The sequence below is a fragment of the Canis lupus genome, chromosome 18 (assembly GCF_003254725.2).
Source record: "Canis lupus dingo isolate Sandy chromosome 18, ASM325472v2, whole genome shotgun sequence".
In the NCBI taxonomy this organism is placed as follows: Eukaryota; Metazoa; Chordata; class Mammalia; order Carnivora; family Canidae; genus Canis; species Canis lupus.
In genome coordinates, this window is record NC_064260.1 from 22,109,980 (window position 1) to 22,126,551 (window position 16,572).

Below are 16,572 nucleotides of genomic sequence, written 5' to 3' on the forward strand. Positions count from 1 at the left end.
CAAATGAACATGGGGCCAGTCTCCATAAGATTAAGTAGGCCAAACCCATCCACTGTCTCAGGAATTTCAACTAATACATAAAGATACAATTCCAGTTACTAGAAGCTATCGTAGTAGCTGAGGATCTATCCAGAGGAGTCTTTATATTTATTTATTTATAATCCAAATATTTAGTCTTTATATTTATTTATATATATAAAATATAACACAGTAGGTATTCAATAAATGATTCTGATTGGTATTAATTTTGGTTAGCAAAAAAAAATTTTGGTTAGCTGGGAAAGGAAAAGAAACGCATCTTAATTACATTTAAATTTTCTAAAACAACATCTCTTAAATTGATAGAGCTTGTGCTTTTCTTTGACATAAAATATAGTGGAATAGGATCAGGGTATTCTTTTTTTTTAAGATCTTATTTATTTATTCATGAGAGACACAGAGAGAGGCAGAGGCATAGGCAGAGGGAGAAGCAGGCTCCATGCAGGGAGCCCCATGTGGGACTCGGTCCCAGGACCCCGGGGTCATGCCCTGAGCCAAAGGCAGATGCTCAACCACTGAGCCCCCCAGGTGTCCTTAGGATTGGGATGTTCTTAAACTGCAGTCTATTTTCTTTTTTCTTTTTTTTTTATTTTTATTTTTTATTTTTTTATTTTTTTTATTTATTTATGATAGTCACAGAGAGAGAGAGAGGCAGAGACATAGGCAGAGGGAGAAGCAGGCTTCATGCACCAGGAGCCTGATGTGGGATTCCATCCCGGGTTTCCAGGATCGCGCCCTGGGCCAAAGGCAGGCGCCAAACTGCTGCGCCACCCAGGAATCCCTATTTTCTTTTTTCTACAGGAATTGCTTTGCAGTTCTTTTAGGACAACCTGAGCAGGATATCGGCAGTGTTGGAAGACATAAAGATTGATTTGGGTTTATATTAAGTGCAATTTTCTTTAAAGGAAGACTTTTCTCATGCCCCCCAGCTACACTGTTTGTAGAAAGAGACCTTTTGTGGAAGACAAAGGTATGTTTTGGGAGGTGGAAGGAGGGAAGTGTACATTACATTTCTACGGATCTATATGACTCCTACCTATATATCGCTATATAGATGAATAAAAACCTAAAACACTTTGAATACAGATTATTAAATTACGGACAGAAAATTATAAAAGCAAAAAGCTGAAGACCAAAAGCTGTCAGAAAAATCTGACTAAGCCTCAGTAATCATTTAAGAAATAAATCACAAATAGATCACAGTAGAAAGGCTTTGTCTCTGAGGGACTCCTGAGTGCACATTTTGTGTATCTTTCCACCAGTGGGATCATCACTGACCAAAGTGTTCTTGTTACTGCAGTGGGTATAATCATGCAAGATGTTTTCCACAACCTTAGGCTGAACCCAGGGGGCTCCACCAGAGGGCATTGTTCACAAATGCTGCAGCAGGGCAAGCAGTAGTCGCGCACTGTACAAACATGCACTTTATAGACTGTAAACATATAGACTGCAAAATACTGTACAATACATACATACTGTATGTAGACATATACTTTATTTTTAGTCTATACGTTTACGATATGTATAGTATATAGAGTATGTAATTCACAGTATATGAGTATACACATGAACTGTAAAATACATATACAGTGTAAATATATACACGTGTATACGTATATGTGTTGGTTTTCTGTACATATGTAAACACATAGCTATACGTATACACATACATGTTTTTCTGTGTGGGTATGTGAAGATGGATCTGGAATTTCCAGCCCGTTTCAGTCTCAGATCCCTTTCCCTTTGCAGTGGGCTAGATTCAGGTAACTAATAGAACCAGATAATATCATCGAATTCATGCTCCTTACACTAAAAAAGGAGGCCATAAGAAACAGAAAGCTATTTTTCTGGAGAGAGATTAATTATTGAGTAAGATATTTAAAATATTTAGCTACAGAAAGTTTTTTTTTTTTTTTACTGATTACAGTTTTTAAAAATGCTTGGCTAATGTTTCTTCCATTATGAGCTGCTTTATTTAGTCAAGAATTTGGGGGAAAGAAAAACACCCCACATTTTTCATGCCAAGTTAACAGCGTATCTCAGGAGGACAAGTGATTGTGTGAGAAAGCAGCCACAGCTTGATAGGGGTTCTTAATAATGAATTCCAAAACAGCATTGGAACAAAACAAAACACTGAATAATACTAACTTTGCTTCTTAGGCCAACGTCTTAAGATGTTTATGTTATACTTAAAAAAAATATTCCTGGTGTCAAATTTATTCAGGGAATATGGGGAACCTGTTAGAGAGGCCAACTCCTTCATAAAGATTTGTCTGCCCAGGATCTCCTGGTCTCAGAGAGCTTGTGAACCAGTCCTCCCCTGGGGCTGGGGTCAGGGCCCTCTGCATCCAAAGGTCAACCTTATGACAACTGGAAGAAAAACTTCCATGAGTTCTCTCTCACCTTCCAACTCAAGATTCCAGCAGTCACTCTCAACGATTCTGAGAAGCATGGGTTCAAGTTTTTTGCTTTCACACACAGATGGCCCTCAGCCCTGAACCTGTCCGGTTGCACGTGGAGACCGAAAACGTTAGCTCGGATCGGGTAAACGTTAACACATGGAGGGCAGAGTGACACTTCTCATATCAATGGCTTTAAAAAATGTTGATGATAGTGAGGAAGATGAAGAAGGAAACCGTGCAAATAGAAAAAAAAAGGCAAGAGGAACTAGAAAACCAATAGTAAGAGGGCAATAGGCTGCATATGCTGCAGTGGATCTCAATGGAAAAAATAATTTCTGTCGCGATTACATATTGGACTGTATCTAGGTCCTGGGATTTGTTTTTCTTCCTTGGGAGCAGACACACTTTCATGTTCCACTTGCAAGAGTCCTGGGCGACCGCAGGGACCGCAGCTCTGGGCCTTGCTTTGAAGTATGTCAAAGGAGGCGCTTTGAGCTCTGCTAAAAGTGTGCTGCACCATCATTAAAAGCCAATTAACATGCAGGAAGCCAAAGCATGTTTACAGCAGGCTGCAACTTTTTTTTTTCATATGTTAGAAGACCATCGAGCTACCTAAAATGATTTAGTTAAAAAGTCGCTTCTTGTTTACTCACCAACAAATGAGTCATGGGATCAACACTATTCATCTTAGCATTTTTAGTGTTTCTTAGACATTTTTTAAGGGAAGACTTTACCTCTACAATATCGTATATGGGGGGCACCTGGGTGGCTCAGTGGTTGAGCATCTGCTCAGGTCATGATCCCGGGGTCCTGGGAGGGAGTCCCACATCGGCCTCCCTGCATGGAGCCTGCTTCTCCCTCCACCTGTGTCTCTGCCTCTCTCTGTGTGTTTCGCATGAATAAGTAAATCAAATCTTAAAAAAAAAAAAAAAACAATATCATATTTGGTGTAAGAAATGGACTTTTTCAGGGAACCACGTTCATTGGATTAAACACCTAAAATATACTTAAAACTAAAATTTGTGGGGATCCCTGGGTGGCACAGCGGTTTGGTGCCTGCCTTTGGCCCAGGGCGCGATCCTGGTGACCCGGGATCGAATCCCACGTCGGGCTCCCTGCATGGAGCCTGCTTCTCCCTCTGCCTGTGTCTCTGCCTCTCTTTCTCTGTGTGTGTGACTATCATGAATAAAAAAATAAAAAAAAAATCTTTAAAAAAAAAACTAAAATTTGTGTTCTAGAGGTCACCGAAACAGACTGGAGGGGCCCCTGGGTGGCTCACAGCTAAGCCTCCCACTCCTGGTTTTTGCTCAGGTCAGGATCTCAGGGTCTTGGAATCAAGCCCCGCGTGGGCTCCAAGCTCAGCGAAGAGTCTGCTCAAGTTTAGTTTCTCTCTCCTTCTGCCCCTTCCTGTGCTTTTACTCTCTTTCTAAAATAAATAACACTTTTTAAGAAATTAGAATGTCATATGAGACACATCAGTTTCTAATTCTAAACCTCACCCCCATATTTTCATAGACTAAAATTTTAATTGCCATTGACCTTCCCTAGCCTTCCTCTGGGGAGTCCGTAATTTTCAGTGGATTCTTGCAAATGACTGGTTACTGTGGCAGTGCCTCCCCGCTCTGTGAAAACTAGTGAGGGGAGCACCTAGACCAACACCGTTAGCTGCTACCCACCCCCCCAGCACCGAGGCCATGCACCTCAGAGCTCTCCTAGCCCATGGCTGAGCAGGCCGTGGGGACTGGAGCCAACCCGCACCTGCTTAGGTGACACTCCTCTGATGAACAACATCCCCTAGGGCCTCTCCTCAGTGGCCCAAGATTTTCTTAGAACGCCCCTGTGGTCTGAGGCTCCCTTTTCCCCAACCCTAGTCTTGCCACTCTTCACAATGCTCATCCTTCCATCTGTTTGAAGGCTCTGTCTTGCCTGCTCTTCCTCCCCACTGCTTTAACCTTCATGGAAATACCCCAAATCCCTTTCACACCCAGTCCTGCTCAGGGGTTTACTTCGTGGAAGATGCAAACTGACGCCAATGGTGAGATCTGAGGGCTGCACAGCCCTTGCATAAAAGTGGCAGTCCATCTGCTGATGATCTCGTGTGTGGTGCCTTAAGAAAAAGTCCCCAAGGAAAGGAACATTCTTGACAATGGGATGACTGAAGCATTTGAAAAACACAGGGTGACTAATGCCTATAAGGGCAGCAGAGTGAACTGTTTACCACTCACTGGAGTTGATGCCTTATAGAGGGATAAGGATAAATTGAGGGCAGCTAACAGCTAGATTGAAGTGTGACGGCCGGAGGGCCTTGAGGGAGTTTGCCCAGAAGGCCTTGTTTCCTGCAAAGCAAGAGCCGATGCAGGAGAAGAGCCAGATTTCACGTTAGAATTGCAGAACTCCAGAGACATTTAAATGTTCAGCAAAGACAATACTGGTGCCCTGAGGTCAGGACAAAAGTTGGAAAAATCTGGAACTCTGACAGAATTGGAACACCTGAGTGAATGCTGACCCAGAGGGCCTTAATGATCTCCTCAACGTGACTGAGCTTTAGAGAGACTTCTTCCTACCTCTAAGCTCCTGACCTCTCTTTCCTGAGAACATTTACTTTGGAAAGTGTGTAACTGTAATTTTTTCTTTGCCTCCTTGAGATATAAATCTTTTTAAAAGCCTCTTGACTGTTCTTCAGCTCACAGAAATTTTTCTCCAGGGTCAGAGAGCCATCCTTTCCAAATCTAATCATCAGGGAAGGTAGTGCACCATCTTCCAGTTGCTGGGAGGGTAGGATAGTTTCCATGGACACCAATTAATAAACACAGACGGCCTAATAACAGAGAAAAACATTAGCAAACTTGGTGTGCTAGATACATTCCATCCATCAACCCTTCCAACTCCCCCTCCCGTCTCCCAGCACTTTTCCACTGGTTGACCCCAGAGCCTAAAATCCTTCCTGCCCTTTGTTTCCATGGAGTTGAAGTCAGACTCCATTCTGTTTCTCTTATTTCTATAGCCTTGAATAAAGTCTTCCTACCCCTGTTCAACACAGCCCTGTGCAGTTTTTGCTTTAACAACATTGCTGAGAATTACAGCTCTTCAGATCCCTCTGTTCCTGACAACTTACACAGGGCAGGAAGCTGTGCTGTCTCTCCCTACTGAGATCTAGCATTTCTCACATGCAGAAAGAGGCTGCAAGACAAGTGGCCCTCTCAACAGTTATCCCTCCCTGCCCCTCCTGGCTCCCAGGCTAAGTGTGATTAAATTCTAGCATAATCTAACTAGAGACAGCATGGTCCCAACAAGGGAAGAATGTCATTCTACCCTGAAGAAACTGTAAGAATGAGCTATCATATACAAACAGTAGCCAAGAGAGTACTTCTGGCAATAAGTGTTGAGGGTGCTTGATCAAGAGGGCCTGAATTAGAAACTGAATATAAAAATTTTATTGACTTGGCAGCATTTTCTTGGAATACTTGATTTTACACCCCAGTAAAGACCCCCAAAATGGAACAAACTCACTGCCAAGGGTGGGTCTTACAGGTTACGCATAAATCATGGCCTACACTGAGGGAAGGCGAATGCCTATATTGCAAGGCAGATCGTAGAGGAAGGAGAAGATTCAGGAATGTGGGCCTGGTGGAATGAACATTATATGAAGCTAGATTATGCTTCCTGGGAGGTCCTATGGAATCCAGCTTTCATCAAGGCCGTCAGGAATGCATTGGTAGCACTCATTGGCACAACATTCATAAGAACCTCTGTGATAGCTCATCCAGGAGTGACAGGGCTGTTTGTAGGAGATCTGCTCACAGAGCTCATCTGATGATCAGCGTTCGTGAGGCTGATTTAGCCTTGAACTAAGTGAAGCTAACTGGCAGCTCTTAAGTGCCAAATGCCAGGGACCCACAAGAATTAAGCAGTAGCTGGGGACGGGAGGCAGGGCTTGACCTTCAGAGAGTTGTAGAGATAGTTAATAGAACATGATGTCACCAGGTGCAAATTAGACAGGTAACCATTGAGAGTGCTATTTGACAACTACAATCAGAAGCAGGTTCAAATGGAGGAGCAGAAAGCTGGGGGCTGTTGCCTCAATCAAAAGTTGCAATTCTTTGCCTTATTATTCACTCTAAACCAATCTTGAGATACAGAATCCACTGATTGAAGAGACGACCGTGCACCCCGGAGGAACAAGTTTATAACACCACAGCGAGTATATATTGTAATGATTCTCCAAATCCTTTCCCAGAGGACTTATGGCCATTTCCTCATGTGACCATATACTAGGGAAAAGGAAATATCCAGACAGAGGTCTATTGGACACAGAGTCTGAGTTGACATTGATACAGAGAGACTCACTGCATCATCCTAGCACCCTAGTTAGGATGAAGATTACAGAAACCATGTAATAAATGGAATCTTGCTAAAGTTGGCTTAGAGTGGATTCACTGTGTCCACAGATACACTTGGTGGTCATTTCCTGGTCTCCAAGTAAATGTCATTGGCAGTTGGAGCATTCTCCATGTTGGGTCCTTGTACTTTATTGGAAAGGCCAAGGGGAAGGACTCCAAAATTACTGTGCCCTCTCCACTCCCAGGAAAGACAATTAATCAAAGCCCCTGGGGATGGGAAAGAGTGGTAGAAACTAGCACCAGCATTAGAGACCTAAAGGATGCAGCGGCACAGCCCTAACATATTTCTAATTCACCATTCTGTCTCCTCCGGAAACTGAACGCGTCTTGGAAAATGTAGACTACTGTAAGCTCGGTCAGGTAGCAGCCCCAGTCACAGCTGCTGCACCATAGGTGGTATTGTTGCAAGAGCTGACTGAGAAGTCTTCAGGTACATGATATACAGATATGGGCTTTACAAATGCATACCTTTTAAAATTATTAGAAGATGGAGGAAAAATTACATTTGTATGTAATGGACAACAATATTCTCTTCAAGTTTTTCCTCAGGACTATATTAACTCTTCCACCCCTTCGTCATAATTTATTCAAAAGTTTGGACCATCTGAACATTTTACAGTTTATAGCATTGATGATATTATGCTGATTTGGGTAGAACAACAACAGCAACAACAAAAAACAGGTGGCCAATACATTAGAGGCCTTGCTAAGACATTATTTCAGGGAACTGCTATTTGAGTTGGGTTTTTAGAGGTCTAGTAGTCAGGGGCATTTGAGATATCCCCTACAAGGTAAGAGACAAATTGATGCATCTTCCAATCCCTATCAGATAAAAAGCACAACCCCTGATAGAGAATTTAGAGTTCTGGCTGGAATACATTACTCACATAGAAATACTGTTATAACCCTTACGTCCAATAATATGGAAGGCTTTCAGCTTTGAACGAATCTCAGAGCAGAAGGGGTTTTGCAATTGGTCTAGGCTATGGTATAAGCAGCCCTACCACTTGGGCCATATAATCTGGCAGGATCTATATTGTTGGAAATGTCAATGGTGAGAAAAGATGGAATGTAAGCTTATCGCAAACCCCAGTGGGAGATTCATAATGCATGCTGTTGGGGTTCTGGGAAGAGGCCATGCCATCTGCAGTAGAGAATTATACTCCATTTAAGAATCACCTGCTGGCATGATGCTTGGCCCTGGCACAGAAATTTGACCATGGGCATCAAGTGACCATGTGTCTGGAACTGCCCCAACTGAGCTGAGTTCCCTTAGACCTGCAATATCAGGAAGTCAGAAGGCTCAACAGTAGTCCATCGACGTTAGAAGTGGAACATACGAGATCAAGTCCAAATGACAACAGAGGCCAAAGGCCAGCAGCATGAGCAGATGGCCCAAACCCCAAGTCACTTATGACGGCTGTGCTAGGTGCTCCTTTGTGAATAAATTCCCCATGAATAGCTAAAGAAAGAAGAAAAAAAACCTAAGCTTGATTTGTGGATGGGCAGGTTCAGGGCATATGTGCAAATTGAAGCTGGATAACAGTGCACAGTGTTGCTTGGTAACAGTGGAGAATCTTCCTGAAGGATAAATGGAGAACCTGGCCATCTATTCTATATGAAAGGCGCCCGAGGGCAGAACACATCCGGATTTCCGGACGTTTGCTAATGGCTAGTCAGCAGCATGGAAGGAAAAGCCTTGAAAATCAGAGGTGAGAAGTTCTGGGGTGGCATGTGGATGGACACTTGGGAGTTGGTGTGGAGCACGATTTTTGAGTCATATGTTAATATCCAGCAGAAAGCACCCACCGAAGAAAAGACACTGAATAATGAAGTCGACAGATGATCTGACCAGTTGACATCAGCCACTTTTGTCACTGGCCATTTCAGAACTGGCCTTTTAGATACATGAATGGAATGGCCACAGCCCATCATATTGGTGTTTCTTGAACATAAGCAAAGATTAGATAATGTTTGTGCTTATTGGTTTGCCTTTTAATTTTTTCTCATACCTTTCTTTCTATTGTGCTTAAGATCTAAAAGCCAAGAATCATAGCAATTATATAAACAAGTCATGAAGTTCAGAAGAAAATTATCAATACAATTAGGTAGCAAGACAGAGTTCTACTAGAAAAACAGTAAATTCCACCGAAAGTGAGCCTTATTTTGTTGGCTGCATATTTTTAGATTCACGTATTGACTCATATTGAATTTAAATCAATATTGAATTGAATTTTGAATTCAATTTTGAATATTTAACTAATTTAGGGCGCCTGGGTGTGTCAGTGGTTGAGTGTTTGCCTTCTGCTCAAGGTGTGATCCCGGGATCCTGGGATCGAGTTCCCCATCGGGTTCCAGCAAGGAGCCTGCTTCTCCCTCTGCCTGTGTCTCTGCCTTTCTCTCTGTGTCTCTCGTGAATAAATAAATAAAATCTTAAAAGAAAATAAATAAATCTTGTTCTAAAACTTGGCTAATTATATTGACTTTTGCAGTGAGGGGCAGGAAATTACATAAAATGGGCACCAAATGAATCCATGGAAAGGTTTTTGTTTGTTTATTTGTTTTATTTCAGTAGGCTCCGCTCCCAGCATGGAGCCCAATGCGGGGCTTGAACTCAGGACCCTGAGATCAAGACCCAAGCTGAGATCGAGTTGGATGCTTAACTGCTTAACTGACTGAGCCACCCAGGTGCCCTTCAACAGAAACATTTTCTTATGCTCCAACCCTTTAATTTGGGAAACCTGAGGCCTTGCGAGGGGAGATTGTGTTGGAACGTAGGTAATGGTAAAAGTATGGTTAGAACCCAGTTATCCTGACTGCCAAATTTTTCCACGAAGTCAATAGTCTCTTGAACATAGAATAATGTTATTTGAAATTACCATGGTTACTTATATGAAATTCATATTCGTTGAAATAAGTGATTTCTTAATTTATCTTAATGATGGCCCTCAATAACTGAAGGAAGCCATTGGCTTCTTTCAAAGGAAGACTTAAAAATATAATCCAAGAAAGTGGTGGTTGTGCTGAAAAAGTGTGAAAAGTGATGGAGAGTAGGTTGAAAATCCCCAAATTAATAATTTGTCTCAGTCATGTGCTCACATATTTGAGAGCAAATATCTTTTGGAAAATGTTAATTAACCTATTTTATGGTTGGACTCTTTGATTACCATGTACCTTCCTGAGATGAGGTTGTGGATTTTCCATCCTTAATTCTAAGATCTCATTTAAAATTTTTATATACTTTTGGTCAGTTTAAGAACAACATCTCACTTTCAGGGTTATTTCTATTTCAGATTCTAAACTTCAGATTATTTCTGGGGCACTAGCTAATCAGTATTCCACCCTGGTTTTCTTTAAATTTTTTCCTTTCTTTTTCAGATTCTTCATCAATACAAGTATTTCCATCACCTGGATGATGATACTGAGATCAGAAGGTGATAAAACCTTATGTGAGAGTAATTTTCTCCTTCTCTATTTCACAAGTTCAATACATTTACTGTAAAATACTTTTACCATGTCACATGTATTTTGTGTAATAGTGATCACTTAATATAAAATTCATTGACAAAAGATACTTAATGACAAGAGATGTTTACCCAAAATTTGTAAGAAAAAGGATACTCTTATCTGAGATTTGACAGGATGCTAAAATCAGGAAGGGCCAAGAAAGTTTAAGTGAATTTTTCACCTCTCTTGTTCTCTAGACTATCAAAACTCAAAAAAGCCTTTTATTATTATACCAATGCCATTCTGGTCTCTCGGTCCTTTGACCTTTTTTGTCTCCACACTGCATCTCCTGACAGGCTATCTCCTCGCTCCCAACCTTCCTCTTTCCAAAGTTCTAAGAGAGAAATAGTTCTTTGATCTATCAGTGTTTCTCCTGACATTGATTCCACCTAGTTTTCGTGCTTTTCTCCCTTTTTTAAAAAAGGATTTTATTTTTATTTATTTAAGAGAGAGCGAGCAAGTGAGCAATATAGAGAACACAAGCAGAGAGGGGCAAGGGAGAGGAAGCAGCAGACCCCCCCCCCCACCGCCTGCTGAGCAGGGAGTCTGATGTGGGGTTCCATCTGGGATCCCGGGATCATGACCTGAGCTGAAGGCAGACATTTAACTGAAAGAGTAACTCATGTGCCCCAGCCCTTTTTTTCTCCCTAGAGAAAAGGAAAGTGTGTGTGTGTGTGTGTGTGTGCGCGCGCGCACGCGCGCACGCATGTGTATGCACATGCGTGTGCATGTAGGTGAGTGTGTGTTGGGTGTGTGTGTGAGTAGGAAGTAAGCAGGTGACTAAGGCGGCCTTAGCATTTCACCCAGCTGAACCAAACGTTGGCAGGCTTTTTCCTTCCCCCAGGGCCCTGCTGCCTCTTCCTTAGTGCCTACTTAAGTTTTGGTTTTTAGTTTTTAACAGCTCCATTAAGGTATAATTGAGATACAAAAAGCCACATATTTAATGGGTACATTTGAGGAGTTTGGACGTATGTAACACCTGTGAAACCATCACCACAATCAAGGTGACTCACATATTTATCACCTCCAAAAGTTTCCTCATGTCCATTTTTCTGTGGGAAGAATACTTAACATGAAACTTAAACTTTTTAAGTGCACAGTCCGGTACTGTGAACTCTAGGCATTATACAGCAGTCTCTAGAATTGGCTCATCTTGCATAATTGAAACTTTATGCAACAACAACTCCCCAGGACAGGCCAGTAACTAAAGGGGAAGTGTTTGCAATAGTCCAAAGGAAAGAATTAAAGAAAGTGAAAGATGAGTTTTTTGATGCCTTAAGGTTGAGGGGGAGAAAGAGAGGGAGGATGGTGTCAAGGATGTTGTCTTTTTTTTTTTTTTTTTTTGCCATGGTTCTGGCAATAGGAACTACTGAGGAGTTTTAATAGGGAAATGTTATGGTCAGATTTGTATTTCAGATAGATCACAGGCGGCTGTGTGGATGATGCTTTTGGAAGAGATGAGGCAACAAAGCCACAAAGAGGCCGTTGTGAAATCCAAGTAAGAGTTGCAAAGGTCTGGGGGGCGCCTGGGGGGCTCCGTGGTTGGGTGTCTGCCTTCGGCTCGGGTCATGATCTCCCTGCTTAGTGGGGAGTCTGCTTTTCCCTCTGCCTCTGCTTCTCCCCCCATGTGCGTGCTTGCTCACCCTCTCTCAAATAAATAAAATCTTCTTTTAAAAAAAGAAGGAAATATCTGAGGGAGGTATAACTGAATTAAATATTCTAGGCAGATACAATTCCTTTAGTCTACAAGTCCTAACTGCTACTAAAGGCAGTGACTCAGCAGTCTGTGACCTCCTTTTAGAAGGCGACAGCAGTACATCGGAATAGCCCCTTTTAGGCAAGAGTTGAACCATTAGAAAACTCTATAATCAATTAATGATAGTAGTTCCTTGAATTTTGCAGGTAGAACAGAAAATGAAATTCTCCAGCTCCACAGAAACAAGCTGGCCCCACAGCAGAAACTTTTCTTCACTGAAAGTAGAAATGTCAGCTGAACACCCTGAGGTCAGTATGAGCTTGGCAAGGCATTTCATGGGGAAGGAAAGAAAATTGGTCAATTTTGCTAATCAGGATTGTCTCTGGTTCAGCTGTCTTCCTTCAGACTTTTAGGTACCGTTCTGTAGACAGTGAAGAAAAAGGTAATCCCTTGCTTTATGGAAACATGCTCTGAACTAGAGACCCTTAAATATGCCTTAAATATGCCTCTTAAATATGTAAAATATTTGTATATTTTACTTGCAAGTTTTCCCATTCATAAATAAAATATACAATCAGATACTGCCTTTTCTGAATCATAACACTTATTTAAGAGCAATACCATTATTCCGACAAATCAAAATGTATGGCACTTGATACAATCTGATTCTGGATGATTTACAGACCTCTCTTTTCAGCTCTTCTTGATCATTGCAAACTATACTTGGCAAATACAGTTGTCCGGTGTTTTTTGAAATAAGCAATACATTTCACAACACTTTACATGTTTACAATATTCCCTAACCCTTAACTCTTATTCTCTTAGTTCAACTGGTAAGTTCTAGTCTCCTTGGAAGACTCTACTCATAATTTCCTTTCCTTGCAATTTGCCTGATGTTCCCTGGAAGTAATTCTTCATTTCATTTTTGGATTTGATTTTTTTTTGTGATTTCTTTCCCCAGGTCATGGGTCTTTACTCTCTTTATTTCCCTCTTCAATGATTACATAATCTATGATCCAACAATTGAAAGCCACCTGGTCCTGAACCCCAAATTCCCTTCCATATCTTTATGTCTAATCCATCTGTTAATCTGAATCTCAGTAAAATTTACTCTCTGCCGCTACATGTAAACACCAAGTCAAGGCTGGGGAAAGTCATGTGACAAGGCAGATGGTTGTCACTGTGTGTTGTCTCTAAACTCCAATGGGGCGTCAATATGCACACCTTTCTCTCCCTACTTGCTCTCCCAGTCATCTCTGGGACTATTTTAAGCCTCCTTTATTCTCTTTGAAGATCTAACCCATATTCCCTTCCTCTTCTCTGTAAGTAGATGACCTCACATCTTATCTCAATGAGAAACTCGTAGGCATCAGAAGGGAACTCTCTTAACATCCTCCTGTCCAACATACAGCCTCTCTACATTTGCACTAATAACCTCTTTTTCTGCTGAGCAGACGCTCAACCACTGAGCCACCCAGATGCCTCAGGGCACTAGTTTTATTCCTTGGCTGCCCACTGACAACAGCTAGGGAGCTTTGAAAATACACTTATGCTTGGCCCAAAAAACAGGGATGATGATTGGAGTGATCTGGTTTAGAGTTTGCTATCCATGGTTTTTAAAGCTCTTCAGATGATTCTAACGTGGAGTCAGGGCTGGGAACTGACCCTTAGAGAAATTTTCCTTTCTCCTCTTGAAAGGTGTGTGTGTGTGTGCGTGTGTGTGTGTGTGTGTGTTTAACAAGTACTTTGATTCCATCTCCTTCTACTGCACACTAAAATTTACTCACTGCCTCTTTTTTGTATGTAGCCAGAATGTAGAGAATCATTTCGTCTCAAATATTTCCTTCCCATTGACTTTGAGATTTACTCAATCCTCTCTCACCTTAAAAATAACACCAAACCAAACCGAACCAAACCAACTGACCAACCAACCAATTAAACAACAAAAAAAACTTCAGATTACTTCTTCATACCTGGGATGGTCATTTTTATGTGTTGACTTGATCGGGTGTGGTAGTCAGTTATCCAAACACTATCTATACCTGCTGTGATAGTATTTCATAGAGATGATGAGCATCTCCAGTCAGCTGACTTTAAGTGAAGAACTTAAAAGGGCCTTAAAATCTGTCAAAAGTTACGTTCCAAAATGAAGAAGAAATACCACCTGTGGACTGTGGTGTCTGCTTTCTGCCCAAGTTTCCAGTCTGCCCTGATCCAATCCAAGTGTCTAAAAAGACTTAAATACTTGTTGAATCCATTTTTAAAAATTTGTTTCTGTCCCCATCGTTCCACTGAAACAGCCTACAGAAGTTATAATTAACCTTGTTTTGCCAAACGTATTTTTCATTCTTTTTTGAAAAGCTTCACTTTTTTAACCATTACTTATTCTTGCTCTTTTGAAATTGTTTTAAATTGTGAAAAATACAATACGCAAAAGAATGTGTGCTTTAAACAATAATTACTATGCAAATGTACATATAATTACTGCACAGATTAAGAAATAGGACATTGCTAGTGTCTTAGAAATCCCGTAAACGCTATTCCCTAATGACATCTGCTTTATCCCTCCAGGAAGAACCTATTCTTCTTTTGTGCTCATCAGTCCTTTTATTGTTTTCATGGTTCTTAGGATCACGCTGTTGGTTGTTTTGTTATTGTTGTTGTTATTTTTGTGGCATGTTACTTTTCCTCTGTGTTTTTGTGAGATTCATTCATATTGATATGAATGGCTCTCATTTATTCATTTTTACTGTCTTGCATTATTCTGTTCCATTGCTGCACTACAAAATATCCATGTCATTATAGATGGATTTGGGGGCTGTTTTGAGTTGGGGGTCACAGCAACTGATACTGCTATAAGTACACGTACACGGATGATATTCAAAATCCTTACTGGTGTATATGGCAAGGTCACATACTGATCACAAGTTGTCAAACCCACCTGAATGGAAGCCAGACCAACTAGAAATAAATTTCTCTGTACACTGTTAGTACATACTGGCTAAATAGCCACCCAAAACACTTGAAAATGTCTCCAGACCTACAAGTTCAAGAGTTTTTCTGATGTTTATATCTAGAAGTGTAATTCTTAAGTGGCAAGGTATGGAAATCTTCAACATACAAGGTAATTTCTAGCTATTTTTAAAATGGTTGTGACGATTTATACATCTACCATTTTATACTTAATGAGAATTCCATTTCCAACATTTGTCTTTCTCAGACTAGATTTTTCCTTATGTATGTGCATATAATATCACTGTAATTTAAATGGAATTACCCTGGAAACTGATGAGCTTGAACATCTCATTTATTTCTTAACCATTTGGATTTCTTCTCACTTCAAGTATCTGTTGAAGTGTTTTTCCTGTATTTCTATTTTGCTGCTTTTCTTTTACTTCGGATTTGTGTTACATATTTTTGACACTAGCCTTTTTCTGTTTTTTTATATCAGATATCTTTTCTAATTTTTTGACTGTTCTTATTCATTTCTTTATGGTATCTGAGGAACAGAAGTCTTTATTTATACGTAGTAGTATTTACCTTATTTTCCTTCTGAATAGTGTGCCTTGTTTAAGAAATCTTTTCCTCTCAAGTTTATGAAGTTATTTTCCTGTATTACCCTCCATATTTTTTATAGATTTGTCTTTCACATTTAAGTCTTTAATTTGCATAGATTTCTATATTTGCAAATTGTGAGAGACAGGGTCTAAAATCATTTATTTTTATTTTTTCCAAGTGGCTCCATTGACTCTTACTATTTATTGCAAGTTCATGGTTTTTTTGCAGACCTGCTTTATCTCCTCTATTCTATATATAGTGATCATTTATAGACCATTTTGTTCCATCATTCAATTTAAACTGCAACAGCCCTATATTCTTAATTTTTATACCTTTATAATAAGTCTTAGTATCTGTTAAAAATATTCTTGTATCTAGTTCTTGCTTTTTCAGTGAGCTCTTCCTTGGCCCTATGTTACTTCAACATATATTTTATAATCAGTTTATCAAATCCCTTACACATTTAAAAAACTTAATTGCATTGACTCCATGGATTTGTGTTTTGGGAAGAACTGCCTATCATTACTATATTCAGTTTTTCAATCAATGAATGTTGTATTCAGCTCTTATTTAGTATCTTTAAAATTTTTTATTATTTTATTTGTAGAAGTCTTGAATTTCTTTGTTAATTTGTTCTTAGGGATTTGATACTTTTGATACCAGTAAAACTCATTTCTTGAAATTTTCATTTTCTGGTGATTTCTTGTTCAAAGAGAAGAAATTTATTTCTGTGAAGTTTTTATAGTTAGTAAACTTGGCAAATTCTCTTACATATTTGAAAACAAATTGTTAATTTTTTTGTATTTTCTGCACACAAAGATGTATAATTTACAAATAATTATAGTTATTTTCTTCTTTCCCATTTCTTACTCCTTTACTTGTATTTTTCTTCTCTTGCTTTGACACAATGGCTAGAAACTCTGGTAAAGGTGTTGAAGAGAATGGTGACTATATTTGCTTTATTTCCGAT